This window comes from Phalacrocorax aristotelis, chromosome 6 (genome assembly GCF_949628215.1).
Source record: "Phalacrocorax aristotelis chromosome 6, bGulAri2.1, whole genome shotgun sequence".
Lineage (NCBI taxonomy): Eukaryota > Metazoa > Chordata > Aves > Suliformes > Phalacrocoracidae > Phalacrocorax > Phalacrocorax aristotelis.
This window is the reverse complement of record NC_134281.1, coordinates 3,345,446-3,364,683: the sequence shown is the minus strand read 5'-3', so window position 1 is coordinate 3,364,683 and position 19,238 is coordinate 3,345,446. Positions and strand designations below refer to the sequence as shown.

At 41.5% G+C, this 19,238-nt stretch overlaps 1 protein-coding gene across 3 annotated transcripts in view; it reads left to right on the top strand.

The window, feature by feature from the left end:
- The window catches only part of LOC142058457 (contactin-4), a 353,801-nt gene that overhangs the window by 63,715 nt on the left and 270,848 nt on the right, over positions 1-19,238 (top strand). For 2 of the 3 annotated variants that reach the window (XM_075095621.1, XM_075095619.1), the window contains exon 3: positions 3,376-3,421. The exons of the other annotated variant lie outside the window; for it this stretch is intronic. The gene's annotated coding sequence lies outside the window, so the exon portion shown is untranslated. The remainder of the gene's footprint in view (positions 1-3,375; positions 3,422-19,238) is intronic. 3 annotated transcript variants of the gene reach the window in all.

Genomic DNA, 19,238 nt, shown 5'->3' with positions numbered 1-19,238 from the left:
CTCCCATCAGTGCTTCCCTTTCTGTTCCACCACCCTTAAACGTGTTTCGCTTTCTTAAATTTTTTTCTTAAATTCAAAACAAAGACCTTTTCCCCTAATAAGCATCTATTTATTACCTCTCGAGGCTTGGCACATCTTTGTCCTGTATTTATGGTCCCTCTATTTTGGTGAGCAGGAGGTGGTACTCCCAAAAGAATCGGCTGCGAAGGATATTTTGAGGAGCCTTCGTTCCTTTATCTAGGTGAATAAAAGTTCATAGTTAAGGTAACGTGGACTCTGAAAGTAGTGGAAGTAAGCAGGTACATTTTTAGTGCTGTAAAGTAAAAGCTTTGTAAATAAGCACTAATTACCCCTCTGACAGGGAGCAAAACCAAAATCTGTATCAATTTAGGATGCTAGGCTCTCTGTAAGCTGTTTTCGTGAATAATCCAGTTTATGCATTTATTAACCTATACACTCATTTTTATAAATCTCGATGACATTTAGGTATTTTATTAACCACAATAAATGCCAGAGAAAATTGAATTAAGAAAGCTTGTAATGTGCTTTACTACCAGTTTTAAAATTTTGCTGAGCTGTAAATGGCCCTGCTTTATATCGTGAATAAATCTGTTTGAAGACTACGGGAGTAATTTTTTTCCTTTGTTGCCAGAGGCCCTGACCTTTTTGTTGATGGCTGTGTTTTAACAGCTTCACCTATGTCTTATTCTTTCTGATCCTGTAGGAATTTGATTATCTGCCTTGAGCAGTACTCATTGTACCATCCCCTAAATGGCTTCCCTTCTCTTGCTGGGACTAAGTACCTTCCAGTACAGCAAGATGGAGAGCCTGGAGGACGCTGGACAAAGTCGTAACCACCCTGATTCCACAAATGCCTTGCGAAATGCATACATAAACTTTTTCTTCTGTTCTTCCGGTTCTTGCAGTCACAACCCCAAAAGAGGTGCTTGGTTCCCCCAATATGCGGAAGAAATCTGGTTCCGAAAAGTGAGTTTTGTCCAGATGAGAACTTCCCCCTTCATTTGCAGAACAAAGCACGTAACTCTGGCAATTTGCAACTTGATGCATCAAAACTTTTCTAGGTTAAATTTTTCTGGTTTGCTCTTTGGGTTCTGAAGATGCTTATATAGAAGTTCATCCTCTCCTATTTATGACTTTTTCTTATGCCTCCTGTGCATCACTGAGCTTGTACTATTTGTGTCCTGTGTGCTTTTGGCTGTTAGTTATAATGTTCGCTTCCTTATGTGAGTGTGGTTTTTTTTTTTTTTAAAAGTGTATATGAGAAAGGAGGAGCTGGATTTGACACAGTGAGGTTTTTCTTGTGAACCCAGTTAGGTTTTTTTTCTGTTAATGAAGAACAATGACCTCATTATTTCTCATTATTTCAGAAAGCCACTTAGTTTTTCTGGTCCCTAATTCAGTGCCTAAGTTGAAGTTAAAATTGGTGGAGCATCTTTCTGGGTAAAGACACTGATTTAACTAATTCTGGATGAATAGCTTAGTTCCATAATCATTCCTTAGGACTGGCTGCATAGGCAAAACACCTTCTTCCTCTATGTTAGCCTGATAAAGTTTGAGGCGCTCTGCGTAGCTGAGAGCAGAAACTTAGCTGCATGTTATAAACGTGCTCTCCTGTGGCAGCGTTTCAGGTTTATTTAGCAAACTTCTGTCGCTCCTGCTAGCTAGAAGTGAAGGCTGCAGGATGCATCAGGCTCAGGGTACCACTGAAGGGCCGGATTAGCTGCAAGCATCTGCTCAGAACGCTGCAACTGAGTGTTTAAGTGAATTCATGACGTGGGACACAAAACCTTGAGAATGAAATCACCTTAAGGGATTGTTAGTGTAAAATCCGTTCCTGCTGGAGGGCTGTAAGAAATGAACCAGACCCCAGGGCAGAACAGGTGTTTCCATAGTGAGTGGAGCAGTACAAGGAGCAGTATCTCTGTTGGTACAAGCCAGGACAACTCTATTGATTTTAGAAGCATTCATAAGACTGTAAACTGCAGGCAGTTAGGCAGAAGGATGAGCCAAGGAACAACAATATCCCCATCTTTATCTTTTTATTTTGTCTCTGGAGTGTATAATCAGGGAAAGGTCATAGCATTTGTTTATATTGGCTTGGAGGCCTCATTTGAGGAGCCGCTGACCACCGCGTTCACTTATAAATGCTTCCTTACCTATTGCGTGTGTAGCCATGGATCAGAAAGAAACAAAGCGCTTCACAGCAACGTCGGTGGCACCGAGCATCCTCTGTCCTGGAAGAGGAAGCTGTCCGAGGTTCCACCGGGCTACTTTGTTGTTGTTTGGGAATAGTGGATATAGCTTAACTTGCATGAAATAGTTTAACTCTGTTATTTAATTGAAAAGGAAGATGGGACAAGGGGTGGAAATAGCTGCTTATTGCTTCATATTACAGCATAATTTAAATCTTGCACGGGTGGCCCTAGCAATTAGGAAAAACGAGATGGCGAAGCCAGGCACGTTGCATGATCTGACCCATAAAATGATGTCGTATGACATCTCGAAGTATACTGCATAGAAATCTGTAACGGAGTACTGCTTGAGAGGGTTTGTGTTTGGAGTTCGGTTTTGAGTAAAGACCATATTTAGACATGCCCAGAGCTCTCCTTTCTCTAAGGAATGTTCCCCACTTATTTAGGGCATTTGCCTGGTAAAACAGCAAATGTAAAGGCTATTTTAGGGTTATGACAGCAAAGGGGCCAGTAACAGAGGCCGAGCAGAACCAGGGCTGGCCCGTGGTCCAGCAAGGACCCGAAGGAGCACGGGGATGCTGCGGGGTCGGATGCAGGCGGTACTCTGCCATCGCCCCGATGGCGTTCTGTGGCAGGAGGGCACAAAACATTCAGTATCTTGTACTGATAGCTATACCGTGAAACAACTTAATGCTTGTTTTTACAACCTATCTGTTATACCGGCATCTGATGAAATTTCAGGAACCTTAATAGCGGCAGAAGAGGCTCGTGTTGCTCATGCATGGATACGAAAGGGTGAAAACTGAAGGTGTGCCTTTGGGATAACCTGGGATGTGTGATCGAATTATATTTCTGCTTAGTTACGCTGCGTATAGATAGCGATGAGACTGTGATTGTACGTCCTTCCTGAGCCGCAGAAATTCCAGAACTGAGCCGCAGGAACTGCCCCCCTCCACCTCAGGGCTGTGACCTGCCTGGCGAGACGTCAGAGCCCAGGTGGAAAAATGATTGTCAAAGCTCTTATAGGCATGTCAGCTACAAGTCAGTCTTAGGGCTGGTTCATTTGGTCTAAAACCTAGATTATTTTTTGTAATAATAAGGAATGACAGGAAGAAAAATCGCTGGTGTGTTTAAGTATGTTTTATTTCTGAAACATTTCTAGGTGAAGAGGAGGTTGGCTGGAGACACATCTGTCATCTTGGTTTCTGGTGAGCACACATGAACTTTTTAGCCTAAAATATGTTTTATCTTGTCTTATTTTATGTATCTTCTTAGAAGTGTTGTAGATGTGATAAGCTTATTTTTTTTTAAGCTCTTATGCTTCTCAGTAGGCTAGTTCAGCAAAGAAATAACCTTCATTTCTGGCCTAACGCAAAACGTCCATCATACAGTATTACTGTGAGTAATGCCCTCTATGATTTAAATGCTTTTATGTGGACATTTATCTCAAAGGAAGAGCCAGCGTTGACCACTTGCTTACTGCATTGCCCCAGAAACCAAACACTAGCTGAATTTTCTTGTCGTACTCTTGTTTTTATTGTCTTATTTTTCAGAGTAATGGCTAGCAAGACCTACCTAACACTTTCCTTTCCTCTTGTCTTTCTCCTGACACCGGTATCGGTAACAGTCACTGGCCTCGCTTTGCTGAACAGCAGCATATCTTCAGAGCGTTTACATATTCCAGTACTTATTCAAAGGGAAAATAAAACACAGCCAGTGTGAATGAAGTATGCTTTACGTATGCATATGCTAGTCTTGAAATGAGCTTGCTCTGGAGATTTTAAAAACAGTCTTATTGACTCTAAACCAAGTATCTGTGTGTAATAGGAGAAATCTCACCACCTAACTCGCACCAAAGCCATGCAGGAGTAAAGCTCTCTAAATGCAGCTGCAGGCCGGCATTCAACACCATGGTATTTTCAGTACAAATGTAAAGGGCTTAAGGAAAAAAAAAACAAAACTCGAAGGTCAACAACTGCAACGGAAGTACTTTGAGTCTGATAATCTATGATGGTATTTTATGAACTGTAGCTTTGTATCCCTGGGTCGCAGTTTTCGATCATTGATCACTGTTACCCTAAATCATTTCCCTCGTATAAAATGGGCCGCTTGCCTGGACTACCTGCTGCTGGAAGATCGATTATGGGGAGGAATTCAGGAGGGTACCCATGCCTCTAGTGAGGGCAGGGATCACAGCGTACCTATGCACAGAAGTCCACGGTACATTATCCTACTGTGCAGACCGGCTGAGTAAATAGAATACTTGAACTTTAGCTTCCATCAGATACTTCTAACACTTAAAAATGTTTTGGACTAATCCAAAATACTTTGGTTAGAAATAATTGCTTTCCTGGTATTTTTTTTTGTAATATTCATCATGCTCTTATTCTACCTTCTTTCTTCCTCCCCCAGTCTATAATTATTTGTGTTTTGAAACAGAAAATTTGTACCAAGGCAAGTACAAGTGTACAGCTGTTACTTTAGTCCTTAAATTCATAGAACACCTGTCGAGCTGCAGCCTGAGTAGCAGTGCTGTTGGAGGGAGTGCTGGGCCCAGTGCATACTGGTTGGTCTTCCATTTCATTTGCTGGTTGGTTAGCAGAGTAGCTGAAAGCAGCAGAAACGATGGCAAATAGATTCCAGCACTCATTTAATAGGGCTTTCAGAAATCATTAACTAGTGCACAGACAATTTGAATGCTTTACAGTTGACTTTACTTGATTTAACATATATGCAGGTACACTTAATAATCCTTTTTGTAAATCACTTTGGTTGTGGATAACAAACTAGAAATGAGGCAGTTTCAGGTTGAACTGGTAATACCCACAGCGATGTTGTGTAATTGCTACTGTCTTCTTAAAGATGGTCTTAAAGGGCTTCTTAAAACACCATCCAGGCAACTGGAGTTGCTGAATTGTCTCCCTGCCCTTGGGACTGGGGACTCGGTGGTACTGCCATGATGGCAGGGTGGCCACCTTCCGACATAAGGGTTTGAAGTGAAGGGATGCAGAACGGTGAGAACTGAAGACAGGAGAAGACACTGAATTTTAAGAGTGAAAACAAGAAGCGGCCTCCCTTATAACAACCTTAGTCTGACTGGAATTGGTGAAAGCAAAGAATTTCTCCTAGCTTTCACACTCTTCCCAACACACCCTGTTGTAGCTTGAAGGAGTTATGAGCTGCTTGAAGGTGGAGATACAGAGGGTTTTGTTGATAATGAATTGTCTGTTTTGATTTGACATACTCTTGCTCTTCTCATCTAAACGCAACTGCTTAATGTTATTTTCAGTATTTGGTTTGTACTGACTAGTGTTCCCCATTTAATATATTATTCAAGTATTTCAACATTCTGCTAGTTGTTGTGCATTTTTAACATGCTGGTTAACCTCTTAATGCTGTTTTGCTTAACCTGGCCAATTGTCTCTTATTTACATGGAATAAATCTCATTAGTTAGAAGTAATCTGAGAAATCCTGGCAAAACAGAGAACCTTGAGAGTCAGTTGTTGGATTAATGTTTACATTTCAGTTTGACATTCAGATCCTCTCACGTGGGTATAGAGCACATCGAGCAATACAGGAGGCAGTGTGGGGAGGGGAACATCTGATCTGAAGATGAGGTTGGCTGCTACCTTGGCTGGCTGAAGTTTGCAGACAGGAGTGAAACCATCCAGTCTAGTAAAAGTCAACTAAATGCCAAATCATAGAGGGATTTGGAGCATCTGCTTCCCCGTAAAGATGCTGTGGTTTGGCTCTTTGGCATTTTACTTTGCTCTTAAGGTTACTTTGATCTTAAGGGTCTTTTCCAACCTTAATGATTCTATGATTCTAATGAAGGACTGTAATCCACCTGGAAATATATAAGTCACTAAGACTATGCTTGGGCTCAGTTTGTAGTTGTAGAAATGCAGATGGTTCATAGGAAAAATGGGGTATTTCATTGTTTAGAGTGGCATGCCAGAGAATAGCTGTGTTGCCCAGCCAGGCTTGTCGAATGGCTCTGGAGCTGGGCTCATCGCACCCATCTCTGGAGAACTTTACAGCTTTTTCTTGCCCGCCTCTCTCAGAGCTGCCAAAGTCGACTGATTTATTTACTGTTTTTCTTTTATAAAGTAAGGGTTAAAGAAAGCACATTCACTGGTAGATTTAACAGGAATGTAGCCTAGAAATGGAGTATGGCAAGTTTTATCCCAATAGCTAAATTATGAACTCTTAACATAAAAAAGGGCTGGCTTTTTTATCTTCAGTATAACGCAGGACAGTGACCCTGTTGGGGGGTGCCCTGGTGTGGGGTATCATCTGGTATTTGTTTCATAAACAATATCATAAAATGCCTTTATCTCTTAATTTCTTGTCTATCCAACAAGGATAACAACACATCTGGCCTCTGAAGCAGTGCTGGCCCGTTCCGCTGAGCCTGTAATACTCGGAGAAGATAGCATGAGTTTAAAATGTTTGAGATATCAATTTGTCCATTTAATGAATGCAGAGCAAGATAAATAACGCATGTATGCATATGTCACTGGCACTTAGGCATGTGCATATCAGCGTTGATAAAGTAGTGAACTTCCAGTGTTTTGGCTAGATTAGTGCTCGTCTCTTCAGTGAAGCAACGGGGGGTTCATTTAACGCAGCATCATCAGTTTCTGTTAGGACCAGATTTTTTTCTCCACCCCCCCCCCCCCCTTGAAACAGGTCAGGCTTGAATTCATCAAAATAAAAGCGCACATAGCCAAAAAATATTCAATACGTGTGGTTCTGTATATGGCATTTCTACTCAGCCTCTTCAGATGAGAAGATGGGAGGGTTACACGAGCTGTCGTTATGTTTTGTGCCTATGGAAGGAGGTGAAGGAAGAGTCGTTTGCCTTTTTTTTTTAAGGGTATTATAATGAAATGGACTCTTGTTGCATTTGATCACAAAAGCGCTTCTTGACATGATATTCAGGAACATCATTTTCTTCTCTTGGGCAGCCGTAGTTCACAGTTGCTTTGGCAGTTACATTCTATTTAATCTGTCAATTTTTCTCACATGGTGTAGCTGCTGTGAAAGAAATTGGAGCCGTTATACTATGTGCTTTGATACAGTTTGTAAAATGTAAGGTGGGAGACAGTAAACCAAACACAGCATGCCAGTAATTTCTTTAAAATCGCTGATGTTCCAGCACTGTGATTCTCTATCCTAGGGAGCTGTCATCGTGCCTCATGGAAGAGGACTGCATTGTTTAAATGCTTCATTTTCATTTATTTCGATGTTTTGGTGGTGCCTGTTAAATATACTCTGCAGTGCTCGGAAGCTTTCACCCAGTTTCTTGTTTCTAATGACTCTGTTCTCTATCGGGTCTGATTTGTCCGCGACAACGCGAGTCAGACTCCTCCGTGGGAAGGCAGAATGCATAGCTTCAGCTGCAGCTGTGTTAATTGATCTTTGAAATATTCTTGATGTTCAGATCTAGCCCTTACAATATTTATGAAGAATAGCAAATGCTCTTTCTGTGGCAAGAAGCTGCCTTGTTCCACGATCCTGAAGGGATTTCATAGCACGGATTAGCAGCGAGGATTTCTGATTTACGGTGGTAATATTGGTGGCCAAATGGCAGCGGGCGTAGGCCGTCACCATCCCTGGAGGTGAAGGGGTTGCATGTGAAGCTGCCTGTGAATCATTGTACACTCCTCTGTTACTGTAAAAGAAAAAAAAAAAAGCCCTCTCAGTCTCTGTAATTATTAAATATAATGTATTGGATGTGGTTGCCTTTGTTCACATTTTGCATGTCAGAAATATAGAAAATGGAAGAAGTTCCTGTTAGAATTTAGCAGCATGCTGAATCAACCGCAGTGGGATGGAAAACTCCATAAGATGCCAGGGTATTCCCAGGTGCAACATCTGTCAGCTAGAAAATGTTGCACCGTTTTCCCAGAAACTGGTCCCAAAACGGACTCGTGTGGGGGCTTTAGCGTTATACCTACGCTTCTTTGAGCAAAACACATTTTATTACTTCTCTAATTGGTAGAGTGCAGCCTCTCTTCCAGCTCCTGGACCTAATATCCAGGCAGCTGGAACCGGGAGACGTGGGAAACTGAGGTGCGTGGTACTTTCAGTGCTATTTGAACACGTGCTTGAAAACCGTAATGTGTAATAATTCAGTTTGTTTAGTTGTCTTCTACTAGTCTCACTTGCTTCTGCAGTGTTTTGAAAGAATAGGGTAAAAAAAATTCCCATTTGTCACCTCATAATTTATGAGGAAACTGTGTACGCTGAGAATCACTTGGAAAGCATTCGGTATTTCTAACGGTAGCTTCTGTCATAAGGAATTGTGAATTTGAACTTTATTCTTCTAAGTTGAAGTATCCTCCTTTAGGGGAAGGATAGTATAAAACTTCACCCAGATCTTTGCAAAGCTATATAAAAGAAACCTTCCCAATTATTTTTGGGACTTTCCTTTTTGTGATAGTCTGAATTCCAGATATATTCTAAAGGTTGTTTTTAGTCTTATCCTAGTCATCACATCAGGCTTTCTACAGGGGTGTTCAGGTATAGAATGAAATACATTGATGGAAGTGTTATAAATGAAAGTCAGAATATTCACTATCTTTTTAGTATAAAATCCTGAGCACCCCCACTTTGTGGACGTGGGCTCCAGCCTTGGTTGGAAGCTCACCGTTTCTCCTGGAGCCATTGTGATTTAAAAGCCCTGTAGGGAGAAATATTAGGTGGTCTTATTTTCCTTTTTGGGTGGTGTTTCAGCACACTTGCATATTTTTAAAAACCTCAATGATGGCAAAATAGAGGAATAAGCGTATGTTTTAGATTGTAGGAAATACTTGGCTGCATTTTTGATTAATGAATAAACATGCTTTATCTTAAATCGGTATTATAATTTTCTAATGTTTCCACATCCAAATAACGGTGACTTTTGTAACAACTCGGTAAAACCAAGGCAACCTGAGCGAACCAGCAAGAAGCTGTAAATGCTGCGTATTTATTCAGAGTACGTTTCACAGAACGAGTGCCAGATTCAGCATCTCTGGTGGAGCCTGATGCAATTTCCCTGAAGTTAATGGAATTACACCAGGCCCGAGTCTGACTTCTGGTCTCTCTCTGACCTCTTGCTTGTCTTTGCTCTGAAACTTCTGTACTGGGGTCTTTAGATTACTCTTCATGTGTCAGTATGGCGGTGCGTATCTAGGGATTTTAGCTCTTGGCTGCTGACCTTCACGATGTACTTTTATCGATATTGCCAAGTTTAATGGTACGTTAATTTTATGCAAATTCTATTTTTAATTTACTGTATTATTATCTGCCGGTATACCGTATTCCTTCTGACGTAAATTGCACCGAAGCAATTATCAGTATGAATTCAGCTCTGTGCATACCACCGCGTTTTCAAATTATTAATGCTACTGCTCAGAACAAATGCACAAATCTGCGGTTAATTGGTCCTTTCTGTAGGATGTTCTGAGCATGTTTTTATAAAAAAGGCACTAAACATTCCTACTGACTAGATAAGAAACATTATCTACCTACTTGTTCTGCATGAATTAGAGGGTTTTTTTCCTCTGTTAAAGTATTATACATACACAAATAAATGTTGAAATAACTTTGAAGGATTTGCAAAGCCCAAAAAAGTTGGAAATCTTGCCTCTGCAGCTGTATTTCAGTTACAGTGTATTTATGCAAAACGCTAGACTTCAATTACATATTTTCTATAGACCAGTCATTTTGGGGTATTTCTCCTGTGCAGGCTCTGGCTGTTTTCAGCAGGTTCCTGCAAGGTTCACCCAAGCCCTTCTCTCCCAGCTGCGTTTGATATCTCTCAACCCTTGCATTTCTTTATTCTGCTGCTGTGACAGCTCAACACACATTTTAATGCACCTGTTTTAAGGAGTGGAGAAAAAAAGTGCCCTAAAATAAAAAACGGTAAGGCTGAAGTCTGGGCAGCGTGTCAGGTCACCGATCTTGCTGTGATTGACCTCCCATCGCCGCTGCATGGGTCAGGAGCTGTGACATGGCTGCACCCAGCGTGGGAGCCCAGGGTTGATGAGCAGAGATATTATTGCTGGTCAAGGCGGCTCTTGCCAGAAGTCTGAGTGCTTGTCAAAAAAAGCAGGCGTGCACCAGGGAGAACGGGTCTTCCCATTTTGATTTCATGAGTGCACATCAAATTCTGATTATTCCTGTTTAGAGCCCGGTGTTGAAAAAGCCTGCTGTGAAACTAAACCCATGAGCAGTAGCTTGGCCCCAGATCTGGATATGAAGAGGAAGAACGAGCAGAGAAGCAAATACAGTCTGTCTGAATGCTCGTGATGTCTCATTACGCTGACGAGTTACTCAGCGTAACTAAAGAGATGTGAAGGGCTGCTGCTCCACTGCCTCTGTCCAGTGTTCCCTTTCAGCATTTCCCTCAAAATCCAGAGTTTTTTTCCATGGGTGGTCGTGGGAGGGTGGTGCAAGGCTGGCTCCAGGTATCGCCGTGCTCCTATGACTTGGCCCACTGGGACCAAATGGTTTGAGATTTATAAAGTTCTCTCTTGGAAGTGTAGCTCTGGTACTTTGTTGTGTCTCTACATTGCACAGCGTGGAGAATAATGGATTAAAATGAGCGTTGCGATATGAGCTGCAGCTGTTGAAAGGGAAGTTTAAAGGTCCCAGTATGGAAATTTCACAGTCCCAGTGTGACATGTAATCCTCCTACTCTCGTATGTATTAAACTGTTGTCATGTGCTGATTCATCCCAGCTGCTGTGGGTTTGTCTTAGCATTTACACTGAGTTTTTATTAAGTTCTTTATAGTATTTTATACTGTTCATCCCATGGTGTCCCCAGTTTCTTACGGGCTCCTACACAGAATGCTGCTGATCGTATCCGTGGACCATTGGACTTTTTAGTGCATTGTAGCTTCTAACAGAGCATAACACTATTTCTTTCTGGACAAAGTATTTAACATATTGGGCTTTCCCTCTATTTCAGTAGGAAATAATGAAGGTGAGCCCAGCCCTTGGGAGAAGGTCCCTTTTGGCATTTTCACCCTTTCTTCCAAGTTCTGAATAGCTGAGTGTGCCTGCTTAGATGTGATTCCTTGATTTTGCACTCCGGTAGAAAGATGTTTTTAATATATATTTATTCATTTATTTTAAGGTTGGCCTATTTAGATTTAAGCTTCTCCAGTGCCACAGACAGAGAGATCTTCTCTACATATTTTCTGTGGGAGAAAACCCAGGTGCAGGTTGTGCCAAAAGCAGTATTTATGGCTCCACAGTGATTTTTGCAAAAGCCTTTTTGAAGTTGGTGTTGCTCTCTATACCTTGCCTTTGTCTGGGGATAATGTTCACTACTTAATCTTGTCCTAATGCTTGGAATCTTTCAGAAGTAAATTGCGGCTTATAATCTGTTACGAGAATTTTAGATTAATATGGCTTGCGAAGAACGTTCATTTCTAGAACATAAGCTGAAACTGTCTGTGTAAGTGGAAAAGTAATTAACTTCAATAATCTTTGTATCTTTCTTTTCGTAAAAACAAATCTGCTGCTACAGTCTGTCGTACAGCTTTCAGAGAGTGGTGGTTCTGGTCGCTCTAACGTTTATGATAGTGTTGTGAGCGTCTGAATTTGCTCAGAGGTATCTAAAGATAGCTGTATGCATACTGTACTCTTGGCTCTGCCTTGGAGCCCTTCCTGATTTTGAAGGTATCTCTCTGGAGAATTAGATGAATCAAAATGGTCTGGTTTTTTTTTTTTTCAGATGAAAAACATTGGCTCCATGAGGTTCACTTTCAATACGGTGCCAGGTTTTTGGTTGATCAAGCAGTAAAATTGGATAAACTTTCTTTCTCTGACCACATTTACTATTTTTGGAGCTGACTTTTAGATGCAGGGAGTGAAGTCCATACAAGGTCTATATCTTCCAATATCTCTTCATATTTCTTTTTTTTAGTAGTTTTAACTTTGGAGGATATCTACTCCTATTTGGAAATGGGAAGAAAGTACCATTGGTTGTAGTTGGAGCTATTAATGTCCACTTAGAGATGTTCAGGTGTTTGGACCCTAACAATGGCTCTGAGAGGAGGCTGGTTGTCCTCTGGTGATAGGGCAGAATGAGCAGGCGTACGGGCGTTAAAAGGTGGATTTTGAGGTGAGGTGATAGTTGTAGTCAATGATAAAGATATTAAAGTAGGGGAATTTGCCAAAGGAGGAAGAAAAAAGTAAAAGTAAGCTCAGTGCTGAATCCACTTGGGGCCCCGGTAACTACTGTACGCTTGGATAAACTTGGAAACGTGTGGATGTTCTGGCTGTGTTTTTATTAAGGTCTATCCAAATGCAGTATCAATGAGGAATTGTGTATTTAACTTTATAATATCGTTGTCCCTGCATAATGGTCCACATACTTTGGGAAATATTGTATATTCTTAAGTTCTTTTCTTATCCCCTTTTTATAAAGGACAGAAGCAAGAGCACAGGCTGCAGGAATAAAGAAACTGGTACTGACTAAAGGAGTTTTTATTTGTAGTTCCCTGGTAATGATCTTGTGAAGAGATACATATTACACCAGGAGGACATCTGTATAATATCTCAAAAAACCCAAAAACAAACTATGGAGTTGCAGGGAACTTGACTACCTTGTTGAGGAGACCTTTCTCTGCTGTATTTCTTTTGGCAGCTACGTTGCCCACTAGATTCTTTTCCTTGGTTCACCAAAAAGCAAGTGCAAATGCACGTACGGACTTCTGGGCTTATATAAATGATGGTGGTATTCTCCTGTTTGAGAGAACTCTTTTGATGCATATTCAGACGGCCGTGTTAAAATACTACAAGTGCCAGAATGTTCTAAAATTTAAAAAAAAAAAACACCAAAACCAAAAAACAACCAACAAACAAAATTTATATATTAGCTGAAATTAATTCAGCACAGAAGGAGTTATTACACATCTTGGGGCCTGCTCACTCTTATACAGCTGTGACATAGCTTCCCAGATGGCACGATTATCTTTCTAAAATATTGTGGAAAACTTTCATTTGTCATTTGGGTTAGTGCAGTGAGCTTTCCGTAAACACAGGCAGAGAGATCTGCCTATTTGTGTTCTTCATAGTAGTAATTAGCAGTAATTCACTTGGAATCAGAAGAACGCTTTACAGGAACAGGGAAGAAGCCAACTTCTTCCACTTCCACTTCAGAAATCGCTGTCCCGCATGGGCGTATCTCAGAGATTTGACGCAAAACCAGAGCTTTGCACGATTTGCTTTTTCTGAAGAGTATTTTACGTTCTTGTTGGACTGCCAAGGTTTGCACATGGTGGGCATGTTTTTAACACGGACTGGACTGTAATACATAAATGTCTTGAATATAATATACAGGATAAAAAATGGTTGTTTATTCATTCTTCTATCAGGAAGGAGGCTGTGGTAGAGAATGCACCTTCTGTATAAACAGCACCAGGCCCATTTTGTATGCCATACATGAGTTTATAGAAATGTCTTTGGCTAATCATGCCTAAAGTATAAATGATGTCCCAATTCTAAAATAAAATGCTGTTTACATTTCCTTGGGGGGGTGAGGGGGGAGTGCTGGGGGTAAAGCTCTGGGATTAGAAGACGATTGCTCTTGCATTAGAATAGAAAAAGGAAGTCTGAAAGTTTCAGTAGGCTTGTTTACCAAATCCCTTGGGTTTTGTTTTTAGAACTTAATCTGTGCAAGCCTGAATTTCAGTAAGAAAAGTAATCTATAATAATGGATTATATATTTTATAGATAATACCATAATATTATAATAATCATAATATTAAATGATTTTGTTCAGAATGATAATCTGGCTGGTGGTCCTCACGAGCAGTTTGGGTTTTTCCAGAACTTACTTGCTACCTGCAGAAAAAAATCAAGCCAGTCCTTTGTTATGCGGGAGGGCAGGTGGATACCTGTGGAATTATCACGTTCCCAATTTACAATCTCTCCATATCGTGTGAAGTGACGCCTTAATCAGCAGTGGTGTGACACAAAGGTGTGGGAGAAAATAGGATGTGGACTGACAGATTCTTATTAGAGGCATTCTGCACTGCTGGTAAACGCCGCCTGGTTTGCTACTCGTTCTTCCCTTGGTTTAGGAGAAAAGCTGCTTCCCTGCAGCTGCGGAGGGGATGTCTTTTTGGTTGATGGGTTAACTATTGCAAACACCGAATACAAATAAAATAAAGCACTTAAAACTAAAAATAAAACCACTTTAGTCATATCAATTCAGTAGACTGGGGCTCTAGGAAGGAAATAACATCCTCAAAGAGAAGAGGTGTCTCTCTGCAGGTAAATTCATGCCTTTGGTGCACAGAGAGATAGGAGTCCAAGTGCTTTCAAGTACTTAGAAGAGAAGATTATGATGCAGAAACCTCTTGTCCAGATACATACACTTGACATTTTGCTCAGCGAAATAGAGTTGGTAGGACAGAACAGTACTGACTGCGTGGAAGTTATCCAGTTCTTCAGATTTGATTTTGTTTCTGGCAAGAAACTGAAGGCACTGAGTTAGATCATCTTTTTGCTTGTGTCTATAGGTGGTGAGCCTGGTAGGAGGTGGGGAAAGAGAAGTCCTGTCCGAGCACCTCAAACTATGCTTGTGTCTCTGACTGGCAATTCTTTGGCAATGGTTTTAATTTAAAAATAATAAATTCATCAAAACACAACCCTCTCATTTTTCCCCCCACGAACATACATTTTGGTTTTCATTGGGAAAAAACATCTTTGAAGTGTACTGAAGAATGGCTGAGGTTGGCAGAGATTTCCAGAGACCATCCAGTCCAACCTGGGTCAGAGCAGGTTGCCCAGGGCTGTGTCCAGTGGGGTTTTGAGCCACAATGTCTCTGGGCAACCTGTTCTAGTGTTCACCCTTTCAGGAAAAAAGCGTTTCCTTATGTTCAACTGTACCACCGAGAAGAGTTTGGCTCTGTCTTTGCAACCCCCCACTAGATAAGATCTCCCCATAGCCTTCCCTTTTCCAGCTCCAAGGGAAGCAAGCCCCAGTGCTCTCAACCTCTCCTCGTGTGGGAGATGCTCCGAGCTCCCCTGTCGTCTTCCTGGCACTTTGCTGGACTCGCTCCAGTATGTCCCTGTCTCTCTGGTACTGGGGAGCCCAGAGCTGGCCATGAGGAATGAGGTGTCACAGGAACACCCTCCATGCCAAGTTTTTGTTAGGGTTAATCAATAGTAAAAACCGCATTAATGTAGTTAAAAGCATCTGAGGGAATGGCTATTCTGGAACAGATGACCTTCATTCACTCGCAGAAAGTTTCCTAGAGGAGGAGGTTGTCCCAGAACAGACTGTTTATTTTTGGAGCAGAGGGTGCGTTGGCAGGAGTTGGGTTTCCTTTCGGATCTGAGGCTGCGTTGGCAGGAGAGGAAACCCATTCTACATACAGGCTTATTATTTATATCCTTATTGTAAGAGGGCTGAGAAATTGCCCACTTCCAAAGGCCTCTGGGGCAAATATGGTGATAAAATGTAAGAGGACTTTTTTTTTCTTACCCATAGGCCATCCTATATTCCTATAATTTTTTTGTCAATTTTTTTGATGGTCAGATACAACTTCATTCTCCCTGGAAGTGGTTGCATCTCAATCAGCAGAGCTCGTAGGAGGACGTTAAATGCTGTGCAAGCTCATTTCTGTGTCCTGTGCAGTTTTAGCTCGGGATAACCAAGGGGGTTAACTCAGCATCTGAATAGTCACCATAAGAGCCCGTGCCATGAAACGAACCACTCCACTGCAACTTCTGTGCATAGCTCCCAGCTGCCAGCTCCGTATTCAGGAATAATAAATACAGGTTTCCATCCCAGTAATGAGTTTTCTGCAGCAGTGTGAAAACTCTAGGGTTTTTTTGTTATCAGAAGATAATCATATTCTGGCAGTGGTACTTATCATGCCTGTTAAATATCTCAAGGATGCGATTATCTCCTGATATCTCTCTAGCCTGTTAAGCTTTGTTGTTTACTTACAGTGGAGAAAGCATTTGTAGTCTCTGAGGTTGATTTTTATTCATGGTGATAATAATAAGAATACAGTGACCGTTTGCTTGTATCAGGCAGCCAGATTAAAGCCCAAAACATATTAAACTCGGTATTGAAGAAAAGTGAATGTATTTAAATGTCTTCTCCTTTCTCTGGCGTTTCAATAGCTTCCAGTGTGCAGATGGTCTTAACCAGGCAATGTTAGTAGGAATTCTAGAAACAAATACAGGCTCTTTGTATCCAAACGACCTTTCCTGCCTATAGAAAACTTAGGTGGCTCTTTAACACCTGTTTAACAACACTGGACTTCCTGAATCTGCCTGAACTTGAGGTGGCAATACAGTGTTTTATCAATGTTAGAAGTACCCAGGCTAACAGGCTGGGTTTCAAAAAAAAATAAGAGCTGTTTTGAAGTCTGGCATGTCTGTAAGTGAAATGTAGTGGGAATAGGTGATCTCCTGGCCTGGGGTTAAGCAGAGAGAAATTTATTCTAGTCTCTGCTACTGCTGTACTCCCAAAGCAGCTCTTTCCAGTGTCCTAGGTGTCTGACCTGCTGCGTGGGCATCATACCAGTCAGGGGTTTCTGAGAACTGTAGAAGAAAATGGTTCATGTGTTCAGATTCTATAAAATATTAGAGAGAAAGATCTTGAATACACATCTTATCCTGCTGTTGTAACGCCATATTTGGCAGGTCTGGTATCGCTGAGGATCTGCTAAGTACCACTGGGTACTTGAGTAATTAATTGCATTTCTAGAGACCTTTGAGAAGATTTAGGTATCACCAAGAAGGTTGCAACTGGTGACAGTACTTAATCTATGAGGAGCAATACCTATTAAATATTTTTTAAGATTAATGAGTTAAGTGTGAACGTCCTTGAAAGCAAACTTGTAACTTGTTCAGAAATAAGTTTCTAGGTGCTGTATTTGCTGGTGCTCTCAATTCTGGGAGGTCAAATTCTGCTTTTGTATGAAATTTACAGGGAATGAGAATTTAACCCAGCTTCCTACCCCCGTTTTTAATTGTATGCTTTGTTACCCCATTACTTGATTTTTCTTGTATGGGGCTAAACTTGATTAAATATTTCGTACCTTACGTAACTCGGGGAGAGCTTGGTTGAAGCCAGGAAGAGCCGGTACCCTAAACACCAGGAAATGCTGAAGCTACTTACTGCGTATTGGCAGAGGGACAGTCGGAGCTGCAACCATGACTTAGGCACATCTTTTAGAAGAAAAAGAGCTGTGCAGGACATAAACAGCAGTAACGTGGTCGTGTTGATCAGCACAGGCTGCCGGTCACCTGAGAGCGCTGTAGGGAAATAAAACCTTGCCCCATTTTTGGGCCAACCTCAGAGTCCCTGAAGGGTTGTGGTGGGTCTTGGGCCGGAGCTGAGGAGCCAACGTGCTCCCGGTGGGTCGTGCAGGAGCCCGGGGCCCGCTGGCTAAGTGGGTTTGTCACGGGGGCCAGCCCCCAACCCTGCTGCTGCACGGCAGCATGGTGCTTGGAAAAACACAAGAATGGAGTGGTTAGGGTAAAAATTTGGGGATAGTTTGAAGATACTGAGGAAGGTCAAAGCTATTTTTGGAGAAAAACATATGAAAAACATTCTGAAATTTCTGCAGTAATTCGCAGCAGCTTCCTGCTTAAGAATAAGGTGCAATGTATGTATAGAGGAATGTATATAAAGTAGCACGGATGTGTTGATGAATAAATTATGAATACTTTTCAATAAAAATAAAAACGCTAGTGCTGCAGGCTAATGCACGGCATGCTAATATAGAGGTTCATTTTTGAGGGGGTCGTCTGTTAGCGAGCTGTCTTGATAGAGAAAAAAATAATGTTAAACATATAAGGAACTAACAGGGTTTTGGAAGGAAAGTGAGCACCGTACCACGTTGGAATGTAAACCTGCGCTCCCCCAGGACAAGCTTACGGGCAGAGCAGGTTTAGATATGTGACATGCACGTATCTGTCCTGTGCGCTGCATCTGTATATAGGATGTAGAGGCAATGCAAAGTTTAACCTATGGTATGTATGAGACACATTTGAACAATACAAACTTGCGAAACGGTGAAACTTCAGTCACGGTACTTATCAGTTAGAGAACTCCCTTTGAAGGAGAAAAGTGCGGCAGTAGTTTCGTTTTACTCATTACTCTAAAAATAATTTTCTTATTCATTCCATAAGAAGCATTCTGTGCACGGTTTCAAAACTTCCCCCTAAGGACCATCTTTTAAATGTCACCTTTTCCCTTTAAAATAAGGTTTGATGCCCAGATCTCCAGACATAAAGGTAACCACAGCTTTTGTCACGTTATCTGGGAAACAGAGGTTAACTCTTCTACATGATATTTTTTTGGTTAATCAGACCTTTTCGTTAATGCAGCGTATTACCTGCTGAGCCATAGATCTGTGATACGCGACTGGCCTTCGAGTCTTCGCTGAAGGTCAGCCCACAAGAGGGAAATGTACACGTAACCTGCCTAGTTATCGGGTAGGAAAATGCCATCCGCTTCCTCCGGGGACCTTCCTGCAGGGATGGGGATTTGCTGCTTGGGAGACCCCGTGTCCCAGATCAATAATATTGTACTTCATGGAGCTATGGTGGAGAGAGAGAGGTGGAAAACAGGCTTACAGGATGTAGTGGCACACATACCCATGCAGTGTGAAAGGAAGCTCCTGTACTAGGGTGGAATTAAAGCACAACCAGGCAAATCAAGTGGCCCAATACAAGGAAAAGTGAAATTTAGCTTGAAGATCCTGAGAGACCCAACCAACTAGGAAGCCTTAATGACAAAGGAAGTGAATATCCATTTGTTTGGGACCTGAAAGGTCAAAGTCACCAGGCTTTGTCATTAAAAAGAAAGATTATGCATTAGTTAATTAACCAGAGTAACCGATGGATGATCTTTGGAGATAACACTTCTGCTCCTGAGTGCCAGTTCAAAGCCATTTTTCTTTTGGTAAAAGATACAACTTAAAGTGAGATCAGATTCTACGCACACACAAAACAGGGTGAAAGAGCACTATCAAATCTACCCTAGGTACTT